Source organism: Panthera leo, chromosome D3 (genome assembly GCF_018350215.1).
Source record: "Panthera leo isolate Ple1 chromosome D3, P.leo_Ple1_pat1.1, whole genome shotgun sequence".
Classification (NCBI taxonomy): domain Eukaryota; kingdom Metazoa; phylum Chordata; class Mammalia; order Carnivora; family Felidae; genus Panthera; species Panthera leo.
Window position 1 is genome coordinate 64390579 of NC_056690.1, and position 21247 is coordinate 64411825.

The 21247-nt window shown below is 36.4% G+C and overlaps 1 long non-coding RNA gene across 1 annotated transcript in view; it reads left to right on the top strand.

The window, feature by feature from the left end:
* The window catches only part of LOC122204105, a 54857-nt gene that overhangs the window by 17953 nt on the left and 15657 nt on the right, over window positions 1-21247 (top strand). Inside the window, exon 2 of the long non-coding RNA XR_006195495.1 lies at window positions 16894-16944. This is a non-coding gene — a long non-coding RNA (uncharacterized LOC122204105). The remainder of the gene's footprint in view (window positions 1-16893; window positions 16945-21247) is intronic.

Here is a 21247-nt window from a genome sequence, read left to right on the forward strand (position 1 = left end):
GCAAATCACCATATTTGGGAAAAGGAGGTGGTCCCACACAAGAAGTAGCATACCAGGAGCACACATGGTGCCTCTAGAAGGAAAGTGTTTTTTTGCAATTGTTGGAGACCCCAAATGAGAACTTATCAGTTGAGGGGGGGAGGTGCAGATTGACAGTGTCTCCAAAGTGGGTTTTCAGACAGCTGGTAGGCTTATGTTATCCCAGTTCAGTTGTAATAATTGAGTCTAATTCTGGTTTCTGGAGGGCTGCCTAAGGACAGTCAGTCCATTCTTTTCTGTTCATCTATGCTGTCAGCTGAGTGGCATTTGTATGCTCCCATGGAATGACTGAGAATGGGGTTAGAGGATATATCCTGAGGTGTTGGTAGGTGATCTACATGGGAGGTTCAGGATCCAGGGCCATCCTCAGCTATTTTTGACAGATGACTGATTAAAGTTAAAGGGAATGACAATCAGATTGCATTCAGAGCTCTACTGAATATATGGGGTATAGTGGACTCAATAGTTGCTTGCAATGGTTTAAGAGAATGGCACTGGGATGTTTTTCCTTGTAAGGAATGCTCTAAGGGCAACACTGAAATACAAAAGATTGTTAATGGCTCTCCTTCACCTCTTTCTCCTGAGATCTAATCTGTTTCATCCCTAGGTTTCTGTGTTGCTGCTTGCCACTGCCACAAACTGTTATATCATGTTCCAGTGGCTATAATTTCATGACACCCCCTCCCCCACCCTGCTCTGAATCATTCTCTTCTCACATCTCGACTTCTCAACAAGAAGGGCCAGGTGCAAGAGGAAGTGGGCATTTTTTATGATTATTACTATACTCATTACTATAGTGGTTCTTATTCATATAATCGAGAGCAATGCTGATCCAAGAAAAGAATCCAGGTGGCTGAATTGAAATTAGTTTTTGATACCTTAGGGCCCCTTTTGACCAGTTTGCTAGTCAGAGGATTAACCAACAGTTCAGCCTAGGGTTGCTGTTAGGGAAAGGAAAGAGGCATCATGACAAGAATGGTATAGATAGAATATCACATTTTCAAAATAAGTCTTTTATTCTTAGATGAAAAGAGAAAATTCCTTTTTTAGGGACAGCCATACTCAGTGACCAGAAAATTTACTAAAGTGTGTAGACCAGGAGAAGCTAAAGGAGGTACAGTCAAAAATATTTTTGTGTCAATATTTTAGAAAGCTGTTCCGATGCTCAATAATACCAAATGCCTCTGGGTGGCAGAGAGTATGGAATTTACATCAAATGCCATGATTATCAGCCCACTGTCAGACTGCAAATGGTTTGGAAAGCTTAAAATGCTAGTTTCAAAAGTCTCAAAGGCGTCAGATGTTTCGGTTACTCAAGCTGAAACAACAAAACAGTAACCAGAAAAAAGTGTCCTCAGAAGTGAGCTATCATTGAAAACCTCAGCAGCAGTCAGAAGTCTGATATAGTTAAGTTGCCAGGAGTAAATGCAGAAGGCTCCCTCTACCACAAGACAACTGTGTCAGATGTTTGCAAGAGTCACAAGACTAGCATACAGTGGACGGTCTCTTCTGGGCTGGTAGAAACATAGGACTTTTACTGTGTTCCAGTTTATGATGGCAGATGTGTTGCCATATGTTGTACCATGATGAATCTAGGCAACAATGATGCCAATCTGGGTGGTAGAGAGTCTCAATCAGCATCTTATTTTTGGCTAGCCTCATCAGAAAACAGGACTTTACTGTAAGTATTTACTTGAGTGACCCAAATAGTTCAGTTGGCAACCACTATTTGTTTTCATATTTTGTGGCCCCAAAGAGAGACATCTTTAATCTGCCAGTCTGTGGTTATCCAAGTGAAAGACCAGACCATGAGGCCATTGGTAGTCACCTAAGAATCAGTAAAACTAAACAAGGTTCACCAAGGAGAGTGTTGCCCAGAGTCATGAGAAATGTCTTGAGTTCTGCCCATTAAGTAGGCCAACCATGTCTGCTTTTGTTTCCACCTACTTGGAGTTGGGCTGAACAGCCACAGAAGCCCAGTGGACACCATTGGATTTCAATAAGCAAAACTATCAGGGAGAGAAGCCCAGGCATTTAGGGAAGTCTCTGTAAATGCAGGGCCTCATAAGCCAGTAAATCTGCCTGAGGTGGCCGAATGGTGATTTAAAGTTTTCTCCTAAGAAATAGCCTCCACTTTTCTACATAAAGCTGAAATGTCACTAAGATCAGGCCATTTGCTTTCTTGAATGTTCCATTTCCTTTTGACAAGCTAGTTTTTTTGGGTCCTTCCCATCCTGTTAGTTGCATTTGAATTGGTCCTCCCCCGATGGAAAGATCTCGCAAGATACTCACAAGCCTCCCATGGGCCAGGCATTTAGTTTTGACAAGAACCTGAGCACAGTAATAGTCACTTTTCAAAAAGGTTGTACCCTAGAGGCCATATTAGGAAGGCTACAAAGCCAAATGCTCAGGGGGTGCCTCTGAGTAGAGATTGCCTCCCTTTGTTGGAGAATCTAGTCAGCAAGATCATCCTTCACAAAGACTTTTGGCTCAAGAGTTCATTAGGCTTGCTGGGTGCCAAAGGTACTAACACTTCTCTTTATACGGTTCTTCCTGGCCATAATCCCCTGTGGCATTTATGGAAGGGGGATTACAAGCATGTAACATGTCAAATGAGCCAACTTTAATGGTGACAGAGAAGCTGCCAGTCCTCATGGCCTGCCCTGCCCTGCATCAACAAAGCTGCAGAGATGGAGTTGCCCAGGCCAGAATGCCAGATTCCCAGTTCTATATACCCAAAGTTCAGCAGTTTTTCAAGTATAAGTGCTTGTCATCTTATTACCTGTTTTTGATCACTTTCTAGAGCACCAGCATAGTCTTTTTGTCCATTTTTACCCTGTTTCATAGTTGCTTTCTAGAGAGATTTGCCAATATACTTACTCAGCCATTACTAGAAGTTAAAACGCTTTAATTTTGTAGTCAAATCATCCTTTCAGCTTAACAGAGTCTTTTGAGGCTAATAAGGTAATTATCTATGTCCCCAAATGTCTAGAAACCAGGGCATCCTCAGAGACTCTCCTGTAAGCTACTATACACTTGTCTGTACTCAAATATCTGAGAAATCTTGGTCAACTTCATTCCCCACCCTGCTGCTCATATTGTACAGAATAAAGATAAACCAAGCCATGGGCCTAATAGAATGAAAGATGTTTTCTAGAGCTGCCTTGGGATACTCTTCCCCTCACTTTTTTCCCCCCGGTTCAGTCTTCTGTGAAGACTTTACCATTAATTAAATCTTGAGTGTAACTCTTAGATATGCAATGGATGTGCTTCCCAGCATCCCAGGGCACTTCTTTAGGTGATGTATAGAATTCATGTTGCAAGGCCAGTAAACATGACAATAATGGAAGAGGCCCAGGGATCAAAAGTAAATCAGGGCCTGAAATAATGAACATGTGGGCAGTTTTTTAACATTCTGATTTGTAATCTTTCATATATATTTTTAATATAATGAAGAGACAAAAACAGCTATCTCAATTATTCCCAGCGGTGCCCTTGGTCTGGAGAACTCATCCCACCCACAAACTCAGTTCTATCACTTTCTCCTGACCCTCTAGCTGGCATGATCACACCATGTCCCCAAAGTGCTGTGCTTACCCCAACTCCTCTAATAACAGGCAGTCAGAATTTTTTTTCTTCTTGTCCACAAATTTCCCAGATCAACCATTAGCCAATTGAAGAAAATTTTCTTCTTTTCTTCCTTCCTCCCTCCTTTCCTTTCCTTTCCTTTCCTTTCCTTTCCTTTCCTTTCCTTTCCTTTCCTTTCCTTTCTTTTCTTCCCCTTTCCTTTCCCTTCCTTCTTTTTTTCTTTCTACACTTCTTCTTTACTTCCTACCTTCCTCCCTTTCTCCTTCGCTTTTCCTTCATTCCTTTCTTTCTCCCTCCCTCTTCCTTTCTTCCTCTTTCTCCTTTTTTTTTTCTTTCTCTGTCTCCCTCCACCCGCCCCCCTTTTTAAAGCAAAAGCATTGAAAACAAAACTTTGCTGAGATGTTATGGGAAAACAAAGAAATAGGCAACAGGAATAACAAAGCCAAATACAATTGTCTGATTCTGTGATGACTGATAACATAAATTATATGGCATTCAGACTCCTAGTTCAATTCTTACTCTGGAAGAGTTAGGTCCTGGTACATTCTATCTAGGGAAAGTCCCATAGAAATACCGTCTACCTAAAGGAATCTTCCTTTCTTTACTCCCTGTCCTGAACAACAGCTAAGGATTGACCACATGTTACTTAAGTTTTGGCTTCCATGGGCATCTGTAGGCTTCTCTAATTTCCAGCCTCTGGTTTGTCGAAAGACTTTGTCCCAAACACCCCATCACTTCCAGCTTCAAGCAAGTGCTTGACATCACCAGGTACTCCTTTCTCTGGAACTCTCTAGTCCTGTGTCCTTAAACTCTAATGTAGCTCTTTGCCCACTTTTTTCTTTTTCATCATCTGCTTTGCCTGAAATTTATTTATCTATTGATCATATACTAAATTTGTTGGTTTCCTAATTCTTTTTTTTCTCTTTAGCAAAATTTTTCTCCTCCTCCTCCTCCTCCTCCTCCTCCTCCTCCTCCTCCTCCTCCTCCTCCTTCTTCTATTAGGCTAGAGTCCTGTTATATGTCATATTTCCACTCACAAGGCTCAGGCTACTAATTTTCTTAAGGCACACTGAAGTTACTTTTTATCTAAGAAACTCTGATGCACTTAAAGAAATATTCTCATAATTGTAAGTTTAAGTATTACTAATATTTTCTCCCATTTTTGTGGCTTTTACATCATTTAATGATCTTTTGATCAATAAGTCAATAAAGTCTATTCTAATAAAGTCAATTTTATCAGTTTCTTCATTCTAATAAAGTCCATTTTATCAGTTTTTCCTTTGTGATTATATTTGTGCCCTGTATAAGAAATGTTTTGCTGTGATAAAAGTAATGACTATATACACACACATATATATTTAATATTATCTTCTAGAAGTTTGTTTTGTCTTTTCCTTTAGACTGAAAATAACCCTAGTTTTGGTGTTTGTTGATACTGTGACATAGAAGTCAGTTTTCATTATTTTTCATATGGATAGCTGATTGTCCAAGCATATTTATTGAAAAGAGAGTCCATTTTGCACTGCTCTGTAGTGTCAAGACTGTCATGTCCAGATACACATTGGTCTGTTTCTAGATACTCTTTCATTGGCCTTCTGTCTATTCTTAGCCTAGTAACACCTTGATCTAATTACTATAGCTTTGTAGTAAATATCAATATATGATATAACATGAACTCACTCAGTTTCTCTTCAAAATTTTTCAACCCTCTAGGTTCTTTGCATTGTTATGTACATTTTAGAATTAGTTCAAGTTACACACACACACACAAACACACATACACACACATACCAAAAGCATGGAGAAACCTTCTAGGATTTATACTGAATCGAGACTGGTTTAGAGACAATTGGCATCTTCCATTTCATGAATATAATGTATCCCCACTTATTAAGGTATTTCTTTTGTATCAATATTATTTTATAGTATTCTGTTTAGATATCTGCATATCTTCTATTAATATTTTTTCTAAGCCATTTGATTTTCTTCCAGTTAGAAATATTTTAAAAATTATATTTTCTTACTATTTGTTGTTTGAATGTAAAAATACAACTGTTTTTTTAGTATGTTGACCTGTAGCTAACAGCTTTGCTCTTCTCCATTCAACAACTTCATGTGTTAATTCTGATAATTTATCTGTAGATCCTTACATGTGATTATATCACCTGCAAATAATGACATTTTTATTTTGTTTTCCCATACTTACAAATTTATTTGTTTTTATATATTTATTCTAGCTAGGATTTCCAGTTCAATATTGAGTACAAGGAAAGTAGTATAATTCTTGTCACTCAGCATTGATCATTACATATGATGGTTGTAGATTTTTTTTGCAGCGGTGTTTCGTCAGATTAATGTAGTTTTCTTCTAAACCTAAGATACTAAGAGTATTTCTTATAACTAATGAATAAAAATTATAAATTTTTTTAATCATTGAGATGATTATATGATTTTTATCAGTTTATATGTTAACATAGGCCACATAAATGATTAACATTTTGAATCAAATGTGTGGACTAACTTTAAATCAGTCATGACAATGTTATCACATACATATATGTATACACACATAAAGATGTAGTTTAGTAACATTTTATTTAGATTGGCTGTAATTTTCCTCTTTGCTAATATGCTTATCAAATTTATATATAAAAATGCTTCATAAAGTGAATTTGAAATGCTTTCCTTGTTTTTAAAATTTTATGGAAGAATTTGGGCAATATTACCATTATTTCTTTCCTAAATGTTTGACAGAACTCACTGGTGGTGAATTTCTAATTTTCCATTCTTTATGCAGGTGTTTTGGAAATAGTATTTTTCTATAAATTTGATCATTTTAAAGTTGATCACCAAACATTTTGAATTATTTTGCATCAAGTTTTTCATAGTATCCTTTTATTGGCTGTTAATTGTACAATTGGTATTACACTCTTTTATTCTTGACGTTGATATTTTGTCATGATTAATCTTGTCTGAGATTATATCTTAAATGTTTCATTTTAAGCTTGTATTTATGAATTTCACTTAAATATTTGCCTTCATATTTGTCATTTTCTTCCTCACATTTTACTAGGATTAATTTTATTTCTAACTTCATTGATTTTCAATTTGTTCCATTTTTAAAAATGTGTTGTTTGATTCTACATGTTTCCCTTTAATTGTGGATTTAGTTGCATTACCATGCTGTGATATTATTCAACTTTTTCTGTTGCCCCAGATTTATTTTTTGATCTGTGGTTTATTATAGAAGTTTACTTGTTAATTTCCAAACATAGTATTATTTTCCAGTTAACTTTTCATTATTGATTTCTAGCTTAATTGCACTGTGGTCAGAGTACACACTTTATATGATTTTAATGCTCTAACATTTGTTGAGACTCATTTATGGCACAATCTAAGGTTCAATTTTTGGAAATGTTTTCATGTATGTTTGATAGTTATGCATTCTGGAGTTGTTAGTTACAATGTCCAATATATGCCAGTTAGGTCACGTTTTCTAATCATTGTGCTCAAATATTCTACATGTTTGCTCTTTATTTTATAAATGTATTGACTGGTATTGCTCAGATCTCATACCATTCATCATGTCTCTTCTTATCTTCTGTGTATTCAATATATTTATTTATTCATGTTCTTCATAATGCTTATTGTATTTTGACCTTTCTTCCAGTTTACTATTAACTCCCTTCAGTTGTGTCATATCTGCAATAAACCCAACCACTGCATTCTAAACTTTTGTTGCTGTATTTTTCAATTTTTGAGTTTTTATTTAATTTTTTGAATTTTCAGTTTTCTGCCAATAATATCCCTTTTGTCTCCTATTTATATGAACACATTAAGCATAGTATTTTAACATTTGAATCTGATAATTCCAATATTTGGAGTCCTTCACTGTCTCTTTCTACTTTCTGTCGCTTCTGCTCTTTTTCCTGCCCACTGCTCCCTCTCATCCCAATACAAAACTCATGTTTCCTGTCATTTAGTGTTCCTGGTTATTTTGGAGTGTGCACTTGATACTCCATTTGCAGATTTGTTTTAAGAAAGAATTTGAGGCCTAGAATGTTGTGTAATTTTTTTTAATGTTTGTTTATTTTTGAGAGGTAGAGAGAGGGCAAGCAGGGGAGGGGCAGAGAGAGAGAGAGAGGGAGACACAGAATCCAAAGTTTCCAGCTGGCAACACAGAACTGTGAGATCATAACCTGAGCCAAAGTTAGACTCTTCTACCCAGGTGCCCCTGTAATTGTGTGTGTGTGTGTGTGTGTGTGTGTGTGTGTGTGTGTGCGCGCCAGATGTGCACTTATGCACTAGGGTGTACTAGAATTCCTGCATTACCCCCATCTAATTTGAACGAATGAGATAATTCAGCATTGAACTGAAATGCCTATGAGGGTCTTTTTAAATTCTAGAGCACCTTTTCTTCTGTGGTGCAATCTGTCACAATCAAACTCACAACCTAGAGGCTTACCACTACTGCCTCCCCTTTGGAGGGGCCTGCACTCTACCACCTGCATTTTTAGTTGATTGGGGCTGCTAAGAGTACATCCTACACTCTTAGTTTCCTGGCTTTTCCATTTTTTGGCTAAAGGAAAAGTGTCCACAAATGTTAGGATTAATTCCCTGTTTATCTTTCTTTCCCCAAATCCTCATGTGATAATCCTTTACTATCATATTAGCTCAATAATGCTCACAAGCATTCTTTTTTAACATTTTGTACAGTTTTTTTTATAGCTGTGCTTTGTGAAACTATTAGTCTTAATTATTTAGTCCAGCATGCATGGAACAGAAGTGGTAAATTTATTTACCTATTTACTTATTATCTATTTCACACATAAAACATCTCAAATTTTCTGTTGCTACAATACTGAAGTCTAACTATCACAGCTCCAATCATATCAAGTAGTGTTCAATAAATATTTTTGAATGAATAAATCATAATCATATAACATTAGTTAAACATTAAACAAGTAAGGTTGGCATCCTTTCAAATTACTATTCTTCATACATTTGCAGTCTTAATAAATATACTAACTTGACTAGCATATGCAAACTTCAGCTTAATATGAAATTAGAAATTCCTGATTATCCACTGTGAATAAGTCACTTAATTTTCCAAGTTTTCAGTTTCTTTATCAGTAATAACACCCATTTCACAGGCTTACTCTGAGTGACAAAAGAGTTTGTGGAAACATCTCACATGATGGCCGGAATTATTAATTAATTTATTTCACGGTTGAGTTAATACACACAAGACTGAAGAAATAGGAGCCAAGTGTTAGGGCTGTGGAGGATTCACTCTTTTATTGAGGTCTGTTACGTGGTTGTGAATTTCATATATGCTAGTCTTCCTGCCAGGTGGGGAATGGGGTGTGAGGCCAACCTGAAAGGGAAACCTAAGACGGTTTTAGTAGTGATGGAATATTCCAGTGAGTTAATTTGAAACCATGTAGGGAATAAATTTAATGGGACATGATGATTGCACAGGTGTAGAGGGTGATGTGGAGAAAAAGAAAAAACAAAACAACTCCCAATTATTTTTCTTGAGATACCTTTTTATAAATACACTTAGGATTTTTGAATCAACTTTGATTTTACTATTGTTTTCTTCTGGTCCTCTATTCATGCTTTCTCAATTTGATTGTTTTACTGCTTATTTTTCACCATCCTCTTTCTGTTTCTTTTGAGTCTTGGTTTTTAAAAATCATTACCCATTTCATTTATTCATGTAATGAAACCCATCCTGCAGCCCAGACGCCATTCCAAAGACCTGCCACATTTCTAATTCATTATTATTTTCTTAATCCTAAAATCCAAATTTCCTCATGTCAGCCCTTTGCTCCCTCCTGCCACTATAGGCATTACAAATCAACTGTAATTGTTCCCACTGCCTTAAAGTCCTACCCAGCTAATCTGTCAAAGGAAGGCTGCCAGAGTCCCCCACCCCAGCTTCAGACATTGCAGTTCTCTTTTACTCACTCTGAGTGGCTGCCATTTCTTTCTCTCCTCTAACCTGGGGATTTATTCAAACACAGTTTTACTGAACACTACAACCTTCAGTTTCAGAGTAATTGCTCCAGTGAATCAGAGGAGAGTGACTGAGCATCCTTATTTATACTGCAGTGATGAGGATATTTACCTTCATGGGAGGATTTGCATTTTGAAAGAGAAAGTCTAGAAAGAAAATCAATGAAACACTAAAGGCAGCTTTTCCAGTGATGTGAGACTTTCTTAGAGGTGATAGTTTGGAAATTCTTTCTAGGGAGTCATTTAACCTGGGTGATGATCCACTCCATCTAGAAATAGGTAGAGGTGCCACAAGATCATTGGTCATCTTTTTCTACCCTACTGGGTAGAAAATAGGTTATCACCCTGACAATGATTTTCTTAAACTCAGCGAACCTGAGATTCCATAAACTAGCCTAGAGGAGTCATTCTCAAACTTTTCTGCACATTAGAAACCCCTGGGGAGTTTAAAAAAAAAAAAGATGCTAATGCTCAGGCCAAGTTAAATCAGAATCTCTGATGGTGGACTCAGGAATTGGTCTTTTAAAAATGTGCTTCTCAAATGTGTTGTTGACATGAATTACCCAGGGATCTCTTTAAACGGAAGATTCTGAATCAATATTTGGGATGAGTGTTGAGATTTTACATTGAGGGAGCTGGAAACCCATTTTTAAACTTGGCTGTACATTATAATCACTCTGGGGAATCAATGAATGAATGAGGAATGAATGAATACATATATACATACATACACACATAGAAATTAGAAAAAGATGCCCAGATTCCAGCCCCAGAGAATAACAGCAAATTACACTAATATTGTTCATATTAACCTCACCACTTATAGCTGATTGCCTAACCCAGAAAAGAGAAAAGAAATTCTCTGATGGGTACAATAGAGTAAGGTATGATCAGAGGCAGGGTTTTTCCTTTCTGTATTTGCAGCTCTTCCTGAGGATGAAGAGAATTTCACCAAAAGCCTATCAAATATTTGTGGGTATGGAAACATCAGCCTCAGTCAAAACAAATGCTCTCCCTTCATGTGCTTTGATAATCAGCTATGTGATATCAGGGAAAACAAACCCAACCTAGCATTCACCAGGTAATTTTCCACAAGTAAAACTGAAGCAATGAAGGATTGGGGAACATGTTTTGCCAACTTAAATTCTGTGCTTCTTTTTTATCTTCAGCATTTCAAATGGAATTTAAATTTTGGAGGGTTAGAGTTCACTTACTTTTTGGCAGAACAGCACTTCCTGTTTCTAAGAAAAAGGCCCCAGAATGCTTCTTTCACGTCAAACGCTATTACAAAACAGTGCTTGATGAATTGATGCAAGTGAATGAAAAACACATGGATTAAGTTCCATTAGCAGCCACATGGGTTTAATAATTAAGGGAAAATGGTTGACAAAAAAGAATGTTTTGAGTTTTGCCAAATTGAAATTTTGTTTAAAAAAAAAATGTGCTTAAAGTCACTCATCCCAAACCTGATGTATGCCTGTGAATACTCATCCCTAACCAAAACAACCCAAATCAAGTTCATAATTTGAGACCCAAGCAATAAATTCCGTCCTCTCAAAAACCAGTTCAACACTCAATGGATTTTGGGAATTGTGAAATCAATGAGCCATCCTCCTGTGAAAGTAAATAAAGGAAATGTCATTTAAAATAGAGTTGGGAAGTCCTGAAGGGGGTGCTCTAACCCAGGTATCATTCCTTGCAGAAAGAGGAAGGTAAGAGCTATTCTTGATGAGAAAGGATACTTTTGACATAAGAATTTATCTCATGCCTTGAAGAAAAGTAAGATCTATCCATGTCCCAGCAACAAGGCACTTGAGAAACCGCAACAACCCCAAACTCTTGTACTCTCCAATAAACTTTTATTCAGGAACAGTCCTCCCTAATTTCCTCCTAAAACCTGATAAAAGCCGACCTTCCCTTCATCTCTTTGGACTTGCCTGTGGTTTGCCCTACCTTGCTCTTTCTGAATCGCATTCCTCTATTTTTGAATAAACTCATTTTTTATTTAAATAAAACTGCTCTTTGCTCGGTTTAAAGTTAACACTCTTGTCATTGAACTGTCTTAAGTAATTTGTTATTTTGTTCACATCAGGTAACTCATAGTTTCTGACAATTGTGGATTTGGCTTCTCTTCATTAAGTACATTAAAAAAAATTTTTTTCTAATGTTTTTATTTATTTTTGAAGGAGAGAGAGAGACAGAGCATGAACAGGGGAAGAACAGAGAGAGAGGGAGACACAGAATTTGAAGCAGGCTCCAGGCTCTCAGCTGTCAGCACAGAGCCCGATGTGGGGCTTGAACCCACAAACTGAGATCATGACCTGAGCTGAAGCCAGATGCTCAACCGACTGAGCCACCCAGGCACCCCTCATTAAGTACATTTTAAAATCAATCTCATATACCTGAAATCAAAGTAAAAAATGCCTCACAAGTAATGGCTGTAGAACCACTCTTACCCTATAAGTACAGATGCTATCCCTTGATAGATAAGTAAAAGGCAAGTTATTTAAAACTGATTTATTTCCCTCATAATTATAAACAAGAAGGTGAGACTTGATTAGTGGTTTACAATTATAAATACTTTGGACTATTCAACCAGTAAAATTCTCTGTATTGTATCCCAACAGTAAAAGAAGATAGAAAAAGTAGCAGATAGTGAAATGAAATCCACAATTATGTCAATAATTACAAGATTGGGAAAGATGTACCTTTGGAGAAGTGTACTATTTTATCTCATTTCTATAGGTAATTATATAAACACTGAATTTAATGTCAACAAGAGGTAGTCTTCAATTTTCTATTATCCTTTCCCCCTATTGTTTAGAAATTTCTGCCTCAGCAAATTATAAGCATATCAAATAGAAGAGATCCAAAATTGTCTCAATATCTGTTCAACAAGGCTGTTCTTATGCCTTTAAAACAAACCAAAAAAACTATTGATTGCCCCACCAGTTGCCCAACTTAAACTAGAAACTCTAGGCGCACCTGGGTGGCTCAGTCAGTTAAGCATCCAACTCTTGATTTTGGCTTAGGTCATGAACTCACGGTTGGTGAGTTTGAGCCCCATGTTGGGCTCTGGGCTGACAGTGCGTAGCCTGTTTGGGATTCTTTCTCTCTCCCTCCCTTGCTTTCTGCCCTTTTCCTCCTCTCTGTCTCTCAAAATAAATAAATAAACTTAAAAAAAAAAGAAGGTACTAAATAAATATATATTGAATGGGTAGGTGAATGATTTCCCTATGAACATCTAGGATGTTACAAATTTAGTTATACAGAAACTTCTGCAGTAAATATTCTTATGCATGAATTCTTAATGTGTTTATTTCAGTGTCTTTATGAGTTCAATTCCTAAAAATAGAATTGCTTGGACCAAGAACACACATTTCACATTTTGATAGACATTCCAAATTATCATATAATAATGTTGCATCAATTTGTACTTCACACCAAATGTGAAGGAGAGAGCATATTTTCCATACTCCTACCAATTCTTTTTATATACTTAGAAGTTATTCATATTTCCTTCATAAATACCTGCTCAAAATTTTCTTTATTTCAGAATTTTATTTGTATGAAGTTTAAGATACGTGTAAATAAGTATGTAATTATAGATCTTTTAAAATACTGATTTTTTAAATGTTTACTTATTTTCTGAGAGAGAGAGACCTACTGAAGGTGAGCAGAGGAAGGGCAGAGAGAGAGGGTTACACAGAATCCAAAGCAAGCTCCAGGCTCTGAGCTGTCATGTCAGCACAGAGCCCGATGTGGGGCTTGGACTCACAGGCTCTAAGATCATGACCTGAGCCAAAGTCAGACACTTAACTGACTGAGCCACCCAGTGCCCCTTAAATATTGATTTTTAAGTGATATTTAATATAAGTCATTTACAGAAATTGCAAAGATATTTTCTCAGGTGATATTTGTACTTGTCAATGATTATCTTTGCTCAGAAATTATTTTATCTGTTAAAAAACTTTTATGGTTTGTTTATGTTTTTTAAATCTTGTATCAAAAATCTTTTCCCCTGAAACACTTAAAAGTTTGTTCATTTGTAGTATATTTTTTGTATTCTTTTGTTGTGTTTTTCTTTGATTTATCAATAGTTTTCATGAAAAAAGTTAAGGGTAAAGCTATTTATAATAATGACTTCATATAGTGAAATCTTATGTATACTCATGACTATTTATAGACCCCCTCCTGCTGTTCTCTTCTATTGATCTGTTAGTTTTCTTATGCCAGGGACAAACTGTTTTGATTACAGCAGTTTTATGATATATTTTAATGTTTTATACATTTCCTTCTTTTAATACAAAAGTACAGATATTTTTAAAAAAGAGTATTTTCCACTTCATTTGAAACATAGAGGTAGCTTCTATAGTTAAAAACCAACAAACGGAAATTATATCAATTGAGGTTACATTGAATTTATCAAATTATAAGGGAAGAGCTAGCATCTTTGCAAAGTATACCTTTCATATATTTTGGTTTCCCTTTACGTACTTTGAGACAATCTGGTATTGGTATTAATTTTACTTCTTGCTTTGCAGATGTATGCCAAATTTATATTTGCATTTCTAGAGTTGCATTATACAATATTGCCCCTATTTTGGTAACATTATCAATAGTATCTTTTTGCCTGTATGAACAAATGCAAATTTTTAAGCATGCTAAACCAGGACCATTCTAAAATAGCCCTAGCTTTCTTTTCTTACTGAATGTCATAGTCTCTCAAGAACACTTTTCTCTAATCTCTCCAAACTGTTCCCTAATATTTTACTACTTTCTACATATCCCTCGTACTAGCCTGGAAAACATGTTAATTTCTGTCCTGTAAGACTAATTCATGATTGTGTGAATCTTAGAACAAAACAATGTGATACTGCCTTTAAGTACAATAAGAATCCATAGACTGTGTAGATAGTATTACTTTTCCAATAGCTGGGCACATAATAGTTTCTTGTCCAATAAATATTTGTTAATTTAATAATAGATTTAATTATATATGTAAGATATATAGCTATATATCTTAGATTATTATAGTCATGGTTTTTATTTCCTTTTTTGCCAACGCATAAATAGTTAAATCAAAATAAGTGAATTTATAGATGACCTGTATCTATAGTTAAACAAAAAAGATTTTAAATAATGAACTAGAACCAAAGTAATAGTATTTTAGCAGTTACAAATCTTACTGCTTAGAAACATCTTGCTATCTTTTCTCAAAATATAGAACAGAAAAACTTGTTAAATCTTAGCCAAGAACCAGAAATGTTCATAGTATCTGAACTTTTGGTATTAAAAGATAAGGTTAAAAAGTACCACATAAGCCAAAATACATCTGATTATGCTTTAAGTAACTGTCTCTGTATAGTGGTATATTACCCTCCCCCCAAAAAAGTGTTATCTTTATTTAAATTTAAGTATAAAATGGTTTATACTACTAACAAGAAAGAAAATAGAATGAAAGACTGGGTAACCAATATTTTAGTGGTGCACAACTGCAATGCATATAGAGATAGCTCTCCTAAAGATATGTCCGTGCCATATTCCCCAGAAACTGTGAATGTGATCTTATTTGGAAAATGGGCCTTGGCAGATGCAATTAAGTTAGGGACCTTGAGATGAGGAGATAATCCTGGATCATTCGGGTGTGCCCTAAACCCAATGGCAAGTGTCTTTATGAAAGACAGAGGAAGATTTAACACAGATAGAAGAGGAGAAGAAACAGAAAGAGGATATGGCCATATGAAGATGGAGGCAGAGACTATAGTTGCTATAGGCTAAATTGTGACCCCCCCCCCAAATTGGTATGTTGAAGCCATAATGTCCAGCATTCAGAATATGACAGCGTTTGGAGTTAAGGCCTTTAAAGGGATAATTAAAGTTAAATGAGATCGTTATGGTGAGCCCTAATCCAATGACTGGAGTCCTTACAAAAAGAGGAGATTAGGATATAGGCACACATAGAGGGAAGACCATGTGAAGACAGAGGGAAAAGACCACCATCTGCTAGCCAAAAAGGGCTCCAAACGAAACCAACTGCTGACACCTTCATCTTAGATTTCTAGCCTCCAGAACTATAAGGAAATAAATTTCTGTTATTTAAGCCACCCTGTCTGCAGTACTTTGTTATGGCAGCCTTAGCAAACAAATAGAATAGTGATGCCAAGAAACATCTGGAGCCACCAAATACCAAATGCTGAAAGAGGCAAGGCTGGATTTTCTCCTAGAGACTTCAGAGGGAGTGTAGTTCTTCATTTTGGACTTCTGGCCTCCAGAACTGTGAGAGGATAAATGTTGCTGTTGTTTTAAATGACCAAGTTTGTTGCAATTTATTACTGTGGCCCTAGGAACCTAATACAACATTTCTTTTAGCAAGAAAATTCAGATGGTTTTAAGTGCCTATGTTTATTATTTTGAGGCATAGTCCATAGAAGATGATGAGCAAAAAGCCTCTGAGCAAAGCTGAAGCTAGAGAGGAAGATTAGAAGTCTTATTCAGGGCTTCTGCCCTCAACCTCTTTCTGTCCCCAGCTTTACAGTGCTTACAAACAAATGAAACAGTAACAACAAAAACAAAGCACTAAGTGCCCATGTAGTTTCCTCTGGAGATTTATAATAGTGAAATGAAAATGTCCTCAAAGTAGACTCCACTGGGTCTGTAATAGTGGTGATCATTTTTCATTAGCATTGCATGTTTGGTTATACAAAGCACTTTCCAAAATATTGCATTTGATTCAGTCTGTTTGCTTCTCCATTTCAAACCATTATTTCTTTCAAACCATAATTTCAAACCATTATTTCTAGAGCAGTTCTGAAAGAGTTCTGCTCCAGTTATTCCAGTTATGATACAGTCCACCCCACTGTGTTCTAGGCTCGTCTCCAATGTCATTTTCTCCATGGAGGCTTCCATGGAGATACCATTGTGCCCTTAAAAGCATTTTATTCAATTATTTCATTCTACATTTTATGTTCTCTAGAACATGAGATTTGAGAGCAGGAAATACATCTTACACATCAAAGTTCCAAAAACACTGTTTCTGTTTGTTTGTTCTTTGTAGCAGGAACTCAACAAATATTTTTGAATGAATGTATTTATTTTTTCTATATTCTTGTGATTTCAGTGAGACAGATATTCAAATTTTAGAAATCGAGCCAGAAAAATTACATGATTAGCCCAGAGAAATTAAGTTAGTGCAGTAGTTAGAATTATGCCATCATCATCTTTATTCTTTTTTTTTTTCTACAGACTGCTTATCTGTGGGTCATAGAAAGACAAGATGGATTTTACTGCAAAAAGGTAATGGCTCTATAAGCATTAAAGCTATTGGCATAATATTTTCATGGCAGTCTCTGCTTCCTGGCAGCAGGGACCTTTAAAAAAGTACAGTTAAAAGAAAAGGCAATTTGTAAGTAGATATAACAGATGACAAAATAAACAAAGACAGCACTATAAAAGATGAAAGGGGGATATTTCTGGGAGATAATAAACTGTTTCTGCTCTTCATTTTAAGAGCAATTCTTAATTAGAAACTTTTGCCAAATTTAGTAATCGTATGAAGGGTATAAGGGGAGGAAAAATAATTTTCCCTCTACCCTTCTGAGTTCTTGCTGAGACCCCTGTAATAAAAAGAGAAATTAACAAGAAAAAAAAAGAAACAAAAGTTTATTAACATGTATGTATAGCTCACATATACCTGAGGGACACTCAGAAAAAATGAATTAAACTTCCTAAGATGGCCCCACCTACCACCTTATATGCCATATTAAACTAAAGACAAAAGAAAAATGATGTGTGTGGAGGGGGGCAGAATTCTGGGAGGTTACTAGGAAAAGCAAATTAAATAAAAGCAAAGATTCTTATGCAGATTTAAGTCTGTGCTTTTCCACTGATAAGATTTTATTATGATTTAGAGTCATCCTCCTCATACTGGTGCTTAAAGGGAGGCACTTACAAACGGAGCTTTCCTTTATAAATGTAAATTTCTCTTACAAACCTGTAACTTCTAGTCTGTTTTCAGAACTTCTCCTGTCTTCAGTTTCTTGAAATAATCAGGTCAAAATAGGGGCGCCTGGATGGCTCAGTTGGTTGAGCATCATCTGACTCTTGATTTCAGCTCAGGTCATGATCTCATGGTTTGTGAGTTCTAACCCTGCATCAGGCTCCATGCTGACAGCACAGAGCCTGCTTGGGATTCTCTCTCCCACTCTCTCTGCCCCTCCTCTGCTCACTCTCTCTCTTTCTTTTAAAACAAATAAGTAAACTTAAAAAAATAATGATCTGCTCAAAATAATTCTTATGCTAAAGAGGCATATTTTGGGGTGGCATTTTCTGCTCTTCTTCAGGGCAAATGTATTTCATTCAAACAAGAGAACTCTTTTTCTCTTATTTTGTCAGTGAAGTAATTTGTAAACTAGCAACTTCTTTCTCAAGTCAGTACTTATAATTTCAGTGCACAGAAGTCAACCACACTCATGAATGTGCACATATACACAATGCACACTATAAACTTACACTGACGCAGTTGGAGAGTATCTCAGAGAAGTGCGGTTCCCATACTGCAGGTAAGAAGGAAGGAGAGTAAAGGCATTGCTTTTAGAATTAAACTTTAAACTTCATGGTTTTCTGAATTGATTGAATAAGGTTATTCATAAAGCATAAAGACATGGGAAAGATTTTTTTTTAAGCTCTGGGATGGGAAAAGATTAGGAAAAAAATCAATGAATTACTATTCCAATAGCAGTAGCCTCAGGCAAGATTAAGTCACAGGTAACAGTTTATTTACTATATAACCACACCTGCTCTTCAGCCAGGTTGGATCCTAAGTTTCTTCTAGAGGTCAAAGATGTCTAGCCTATCTGCCTCATTGGGCTTTCAGAGTGTTTGAAATGTCCAATATACAGCATGTATGCTTGCATTCATGACAAATATGTGTCTCCCGCACAGGCACCTTACTCTGTTTTCTCTACGCAGACTTCAGAGCAGCCCAGGGAGACTGCAGGCAAGATGAGATGGTGCAACTCATTAACAAACATCTAATAACAAAGTCACACACACACATAAACACACACACACAAAATCTAATTAGCAAGGTTACCTCTGGAGCAGCAGCCCCATGGAAGTAAACACAAGGTTGCATTTGTTTTCTGCCTAGAACCATGTTTTTTCCATTTCCCTTAGAATTAAAAAAAAATGCACTCTTCCTTCCAAATTATGTCCTCACTACATCACTGTTCCTTATGTTTCCCAGACCCTGGGATTCTTCTCAGTGCATGGAGGGAGTAACCAGAGACATATATACTTTGACTTCAGGGCTGCCCCCATTAAAGCACCCTCCTGGGAATCCACAGGCTGGGACTGCACACAGAAGCCACTTTGGGAGTGGGGTGGCCTGATGGTTGTTTCATAGCACAGAGCAATAGATCCCAACTGTTGAAGAAGGCAGTGAGGGCTGCGTTTGGGAACCGCTCACCCCATCCCAACTGAACCAGCAGGGGAGGCAGGAGCTGTGGAATGCAATTACATGGATTGGAATTTGGCCAGCCCACCGGGGTGAAATGGCACAGCAGCGCCTGCATCTCTCTGTTTGCTGGGCTGAAGGAGTTTACACGTCATTTACAATATACAAGAGAAGCTTCCACAGGCAGCTGTGTTTGGCCCTTAAGAGTCCGCAATAGAGGAAACTGGATTTTGCTTACTTATGAAATTCAAACTGCAAGAAACATGAAGGCTTTCCATTCTAACTCCTCAGTTAAGAATGAAGTTACCCACACAAGGTCACACAGCTGAGATGTAGAGTGTTTGAGGTTAGATTTCAAGAATTTCAATTTTAGGTCCTATCATTTTTCCACTGTCCCTTACTATAAACTGTAATTTGAGCACTTAAAAAATATATAACTCATTAGGAAGTTGGGCAGTCCTGGCATTAATATGAGTGGGTTTTTACTACCCTGCCTGTCTTTTCCATAATTTTGAAATGAGGGTAATGTCTACCTCGCTAGAAGCCTGGTTTAACTATTACACTTCTACCAGAAGACCAGGGAAAATCATTACAATCTGGGGGTAAACAAAGATTTCTGAGGTCACAGCACAAACTATAAAGGAAAACAATTAATAAATTGCACTTCTTCAGAATTAAAACTCTTTGCTCTTTTCATTACAAAAATGAAAAGGCTAATCACAGCCCAGGAGAAAAGATTTGTAATGCATATAACTGACAGAGAACTTGCATTCAGAATTTATAAATAACTCTTAACAATTCGATTATACAAAAACAAAGAGCCTGACAAAAATAAATGGACAAAGGACTTTAACTGACACTTCAGAAAAGATGTACTTCTGGCCAATAAGTACATGAAAAGATGCTCAACATGACTGGTCATGGGCAAATGAAAATTAAACCCAGAATGAGATACCTATTTTATACGAATTAGAATGTCTGAAATTAAGGTTTATAATACCCAATGTTGGTGAGGGTATGGAGTTCGCAGAACCCATAATATTTCAGGTAGGAGTGAGATGTTAAAAAGCAAGCAAACTAACAACTTTAGAAAATAGTTTGGCATTTTCTTACAAAGTTAAATATTTGTCTATCCTAGAGCTTTCACTCATAGGTATTTAGCTGTTATGTTTCCATAACATACACACAAAAAAATCTTATACATGAATGTTCAAAGCAGGTTCATTTATAATAACCAAAACATAAGGCAACCCAAATGTCATGAATTGTGGCATATTCTATGTGGTGCAGCTTTCTTAGCAATAAAAATGAACAAACTGTAGCTACACATAATATGGCTGAATCTAAATATTGGTTTGAGTGAAAGAAGCCAGGTACAACAAGTGATTCCATTCACATAAAGTTTTAAAGTAGACAAAATAAATGTATGAAAAATAAATCAGTGGTTGCCTGGGACAAACTGGAGTAGTTGGGATTAACTGTAAAGGGGTAAAAGAAAATGTTTTAGCGTGATATAATTATTTCATATCTTTGTTAGAGGAGTAGTCACACTTGTCACATTTGGTATTGAGACTTTACATATATCTATCTATCTATATATCTATCTATATATCTATATAGATAGATATATAGATAGATATATCTATATATAATCATGGAACTACATAGGAAAACTGGACAGTTATGTGCAAAAGAATGAACCTGGATCTCTTCCTTACATCATACACAGAAACAAACTCAAAATGGATCAAAGACCTAACAGTGAGGCCCTAAACCATAAAAATCTTAGAAGAGAGCACTAGCAGGGGCACCTGGGTGGTTCAGTCAGTTAAGCATCCGACTTTGTCTCAGGTCATGATCTCACAGTTCATGGGTTCAAGCCCCCATCGGACTCTGCACTGGTGGTGCAGAGTCTGCTTGGGATTCTCTTTCTCTACCCCCTCCCCATTTGTGTGCATGCTCTCTCTCTTAAAATGAATAAAAAAAAAAAAAGAGGAAGAGAGCCCTGGCAATGGCCATAGCAACATTTTGCTAGATGTGTCTCCTGAGGCAAGAGAAATAAAAGCAAAAATAAACTATTGGGACTACATCAAAATTAAAAGCTTCTGTACAGCAAAGGAAGCAATCAACAAAATTCAAATA